The sequence below is a fragment of the Ochotona curzoniae genome, unplaced genomic scaffold (genome assembly GCF_017591425.1).
Source record: "Ochotona curzoniae isolate NIBS_2020 unplaced genomic scaffold, NIBS_Ocur_1.0 contig_1828, whole genome shotgun sequence".
Taxonomy (NCBI): domain Eukaryota; kingdom Metazoa; phylum Chordata; class Mammalia; order Lagomorpha; family Ochotonidae; genus Ochotona; species Ochotona curzoniae.
The window spans coordinates 313,905-319,935 of record NW_024465212.1 but is presented as its reverse complement, the minus strand read 5'-3'; the positions used below and the strand labels follow the sequence as shown (position 1 = coordinate 319,935).

Below are 6,031 nucleotides of genomic sequence, written 5' to 3'. Positions count from 1 at the left end.
ACTCCAGGCTCCTGGTTTTAGCCAGAGATAGTCTTGGCAGATGCAGCTTTAAAAAATAGTATAAATAATACATAATATAATATAATGTAATGTAATATGATATCATATAATGTAATATAACATGATACCATATCATATCATCTAATATGATATAATATAATGTTATGCAATTCAATACAATATAATACATATACAGAGGTTCATATATATATATATATGTATATATGAAATCAAATATACAGAGAGGAGGAGATACATAGAGTAAATCTTTCTCTCCTTTTTCACTCCCAAGTGGCCACAATAGCCAGAGATGTGTCAAGCCAAACTCTACAGTCAAGAACGTCTCCCTGGTCCCCATTGTGGCTGTAGCCACCAATGGCTTGAGGCTATCCTCAACTGCTTCCCCAGGCCACAAGCAGGAAGCTGGAAGGCAAGTGGATCAGTCAGGACATGAAGTGGTGTCCATATGGGATCTCAGCATGTCCAAGGTAAGGACTTTAGCCACTAGGCTGCCATGCCAGGCCCTCGTGCAACCTTTGGGTTAAAACAGTAGCTGGTGGTATCTCCTGCACTCTCTCTCTCTCACTTGCTCTCTCTTTCTCTCCTTATCTCTCTCTCTCTGTGCTTGAGTCTCTCTATAACTCTTCCCTTCTTTTGAGAAGTAAGTCCTTGTTGTTTGCTAAGTAGATATCACACTTGAATTGGATTTTGACAGCCATCACTTTCCCTTTGTCTCCTTAGAGCTGAATGGCAAATATTCCCCAGGTGACTCCTTTACTTATTTTAAAAACAACAATGCAACTAACCTCTCACTGTTGTGAGTTCTTCCTTTTTCTTCCTTTCTTTTTCTTTCCACTGCTTCCTTTGATACCCAGCTTCTGGCCATACTCATCCACATACCATATTAGAAGCTCACAGCCTGGTTTGATGAGTTGGCAGGTGCGGTAAAATATCTGTCTGTGGTATTGGAAGACCACCAAATTCTGCTCCTCATCTTTCCGGGCACAGTTCACATACCTAGGGCAGAGATAAATGCTGAGTTCCCATGTGCTGTTACATTTTAATCTTATCTGTTCTCTGATAGCCTCCATCCTGCTTGAATCCCTACTCTGCAAGAGCTCTCCCTGGGAACATGTATCTCTCTCATGAGATCAATGAAGTCCCACGTCCAAGGTGTATATACCGCATTTGTTCTGACAAGCATGCATTCTTCCTTCTTTCCTCACTAGTCATCCTCAAAATCCTAAATATTATTTATATAGAATGTGCTTTTAGAAACTGGTCATAATATTCGAAGGTCATTGAAATAGATAGCAAAGAGAACATGTCATGTAAAAGTCACTGAGGAAAGTAGAGGAGAAAGGACAGTGATCTTGTCTTTGAGAGAAATATCATCTCCAGATGTAAAATGCCATGGTTCTTACCTCATCCAGTTGGCCAAAGAAGTGTCCTTTCCATCCACATACTCATAACTGTTTCTCCCCTTTGCTATCTGAGTTTCAGAAAAATCAGTTAATATGTTTTTGGAAAGGGGATAGTTCAGCAGAATTATTAACTCAATTACCATCATGTTCCATGACATTCCATGAGTCCAACCACATCTTCAGACATAACATAGTGTTAGTACACGCAGAATCTGATTTGTTTCCTTACAGTAGAAGCCCACAGCTGAGATCGTTACTGCTTTGCTTGTACATCCCAGTGATCTCATCAATGCTAAACTTCACTAAGGATTCTGTGATATAATCATGTTGGCTCCACTCATGTCAAAATGTGTAGAAGGACACATGGACCGGACACATGAGCCAAGCTCACAGAAGGCAGGTGGAAAGCCACCACACTGGAAAGGGATGTACTTCTTACCTGCCAGCTGTACCCATTATTGGCATCCTGATCCACTTCTGTGATCTTGCCCTAAAAAGGACCAAAGTGCAACCCCAGTGGTGGATCAGATGCTTAATTAAACACACTCCAAGCCCAGCCTCAGGAATGATGGATGGACCAATTTGAAGCCCAGTGGGCACACTGAGGAGAGCATGACTAGGATGTCCCTTATCCACTGGGTTGTCCTTTAGAAACACTGGGGGTCCATGAGTAGCACAGCTTTTCAGGAAGAACTTTTGACAATTAATTCCATAATATTGTATATTAATACTGAGGTTGTTAGGGCTTTTAACTGACAGGATCTTTATTCTGTTACCCCTATCTTAAGACCAGAGAAGGTCTCCCAAAAAGCCACTGAACTTATCTGGACAATAAGAGGCTGGACTTTATGCTAGGTATGTGTTTGCAAGGAACGAATCTCAACTGAAGTTGAACTGTGGTTATGCAACAAGGTGGAGGATTCCACGATGGGGGGAGGGGTATGGGAGGGGTGGGGGAATCCACACTGCCTATAAAACTGTATCACATATTACAAGGTAACCAAAAATAAATATTAAAAAATAAAGAAAGAAAATAAAAGCAGGTAAGACAATCCTCCTGGCCAAAAAAAAAAATAAAGAAATGTCTATACTACCAAAAGCAACATACTTTCAATGCAATGCCTATCAAACATTCTTCACGGAACTAGACACAATGATTCAAAAATTCATCTGGAAACACAAAGAACCATGAATAGCTAGAACCATCCTAAATAACAAGAAGTTAGCAGGGGAAATCACAGTTCCAGACTTCTGGACAAGCCATAGAGCAGTGGTTATCAAAACAGCCTGGTACTGGGAGCTGGATGGGAATTGTAACTGTCAGGATTAGAACCAGCACCCATATGGAATCCTGGTACGTTCAAGGTAAGGACTTTAGCTGTTAGGCCACAGTGAGTGGGAGGCCAGAAGGAGGCTCACATTCCAACCATGATGACTCCCAAATTTTCAACAAGAAGTATCAGTACTGACACCAAGGAATACATCCCAACTGCTAAGGAGACCATGGCAATAGGAGTGCCTTCGGAGGCCAAGAATTCTGAGGGCACCCATCCCCGTCTGGAGCCTCTACAGAGAATGGAAGAAGTCCAAACTCTGCCGTGTAAAAAACAGCGTCATTGGAATAATGGCCAGGAGCCCTGAGCGGTCTGCAGAAACAGAAGAATAATAAACTTCCTTTGGGACTAGGGAAGTGAGCTCTCTCTGGTCCTTGCCTGGCTCCGGCTCTGGATCCACACACTCCCTCGCAGTGACCATTAAGATCGCTCCAGAAACCCCTCAAACAAATGAACAAACATACAAAAAAAAAAAAGAAAAATCATTAATGGATAGACAACAACAAGGAAAGCTTAGAATGAGACCAGAAATGGCCAGCGTGGATCCAATCATGCCTCACTAGGTGAGACGCAATGATTAGTCATACCTCACTGGAGTATTGAGGATTTCTCTGCACACCCATTCTAAAAAAAAAAAAAAAGTTATTCTTTACCTGAACTGATAAAACATGTCTTGCTAGAGTTATAACCCTGTTCAGACCAGCTGAAAAACAACTAATTTCAGCAAAACCATGTTTCAACCGTATATACAGCTAAATACAAAAATAAAAACAGATAAGACAGCTGAATTGGAATCTATAGCCATTTTGATGTATATGAAATCCGGTTGAATATACACCAAAAACTGATATGTCGATGTAGAAGTCACGGGATGTAGTTAAGAGCCCGTATTTTCCCATTAACAACCTCTTAATCAATACCATGTCAATTAATGCCTTAATGTTTTAAATGGTTGTTGATGCTATATTGGGCTTTTTAATAGATTGGGATAATGTTTGCTTGTTTTATCTCAACACCAGAGATTGTCTCACCAAGAAAACTTTGAACCCACTGGGATAATAAGACACTGGACTTTATGCTTGGTAAATACTTCCAATGAAAGAACAACTGAATTTGAACTGTGGTAAGGCAGCAAGGTGGAGAAATTCACCATTTGATGAGGGTTCAGAGAGGGGTAGGGAAAATCCCAGTGCCAATAGCACTGTGTCACATAATGCAATGTGATTAAAAAAAAAAAAAAAAAACCAAGAGAGAGAGAGAGAGAGACAGAAAAATCCACACAGAAGCTCATACACAAGTACTCATAACAGGAGTATGATAGCCAGAAAGTGTAAATCACCTAAACATCAATTGACATATGAAAGATAGACAAATAGATATGCAGGTAATGGAGTATTATTCAGCTGTCAAAGAATTATCATGAATACCAAAATCCAGGCATGCCGAAGTCCCTTCTATAAAGTGTTGGGTAGTCTCATATAACCCTGGCACATTTTCATGACTACATCCTCTCTAGGTTACTTATGCTGCTGAATACTATATAAATTTTGTAGAAGTAGTCTGTCAGTTAGAGAATCACTGTGGGAATAAAATCCTGAAAATCTCTAACACAGACTTATTCTTAAAGTTAATTTTGCAAAGGATTACTAAATACCCAACGATGTGTATGCTTGAAATTGTATCTAGATATGCAGATATTTGTTACAATAATGTTGATAACTTAGAGGTTATACAACTTTTCTCATACCTATGACAATTCAGGACTACCACTCTACTGATTCACATAAAATTAGTCTATTAAAGTCTCTCCCAAAATTGTAACATGCAAGTCCCATAAAGGAGTGAGGAAAAGCGTGTGGAAATGGACTGGACAGGTCATGTCAACACTCATCCAACTCTCCTCCTTGCTTTTGTCTTCCATGTGGACTCACTCGCTGACTTCTGCATCTGACACCACCTCCAGTGAAATGTAAATGCATCTCTTTCTCTCCCTCTGTCTAAATCAGTGAGGTGCACACAGAAGGGCTGGAGAAGGAAGGGCAAAGCTTCTGAACATCACAACCACAGTCATAGAAAAACCCTGGCCTGTTCACATAGTCTTACAACACAGAATCTTGGGATCAGTGGGGTTGGAGAAGGAGGCCTCTAGAGATAGAGGAGGGCCCACTGAGGATGGACTGCCAGGCCAATGATGCTTTGTAATTCTGTGCAAGACTGGATCTGTGAAAGAGACAGAGCACACAGGGGTGGTTTTCTAGGTCACTTCTTGTGCCTTTGATCAGACTTTTAGTGGGTTCAAATGTCCTGAATTAGAAATCCTGGCTCCAGACCATACAATGGATATATCACACTGTATGCATTCAGTGGTGGGTTTATCACAAGAAAAATATGGATTGTGGTGGATGAGATTCCTCCTTTGCAAGAAGTAACCTGGTAATCACTAATGGTGACAACAGGGAACGCACTGATTTCATGGAGACATCTTCTTCCAATTATGCACAATTCACATGCAGAGTTGAGGATATTAAAGCTGCCAGGTGCTTCTGACTGCCAGGATGAATGTAACTCCAAGGACTCTAGGATGCAGAAGAGTCCCTCCATTCAATTCTACCTCAGGACTTTGGATGAAAGGATATGCAAAGACACCTTAATTGGCTTCACTTTCTCTCTGACTCTAGACTGACATATCACCTTCACTGGCCACATGCAGCTTGCTGTCAGGCAGTGCTGTGATATGAGATTCTCCAACTTTGCTCATTGTAACTCATCCTACAATTGTACTGAAGTTGTAATTTCTGTTCACTTTCAACCAGCCTTTCCTCTCTGGATTTTCCAGCATCCATTTTCTGTTCTAGGTACCAAAATGTCATTTTTCATCAGTGAAAACGAAATAGGATCTCCTTCCTCAGGTTTCCTAAGCGAGGAAATACATGGCTGCCTTGGAAACAGAGTGTTTTTATGTGCACAAAGCTTCAAGAGGGCCCACACATATGGCTAAAGAAAAATCATTGTTAGGCTATAGGAGAGAATTGGGCACTGACTTTGGGTGGGTTTAAACAATTGGTAGCATATTATTTGCATGTCATGGGGCTTTTCATCAACACATTCAGAAGGATTGCTCAGTCCATAGGAAACCTCACCACAGATAACATTGCCCTGTGTGCACCAGGAAATGGAGAATTATAGAGGAAGTTGGCGAGATGTTAGTTTGGATCCTTGCATTTTCACTCATCATCTGCTTCCATCTTACAAATCACTGTGTGTCTCCGTTTC

At 40.9% G+C, this 6,031-nt stretch overlaps 1 pseudogene; it reads right to left on the bottom strand.

Annotated features, from left to right (window-relative positions):
- Window positions 1-809: 809 nt before the first annotated feature.
- LOC121148852 lies at window positions 810-5,516 on the bottom strand (annotated as a pseudogene).
- Between the last annotated feature and the right edge of the window lie 515 nt (window positions 5,517-6,031).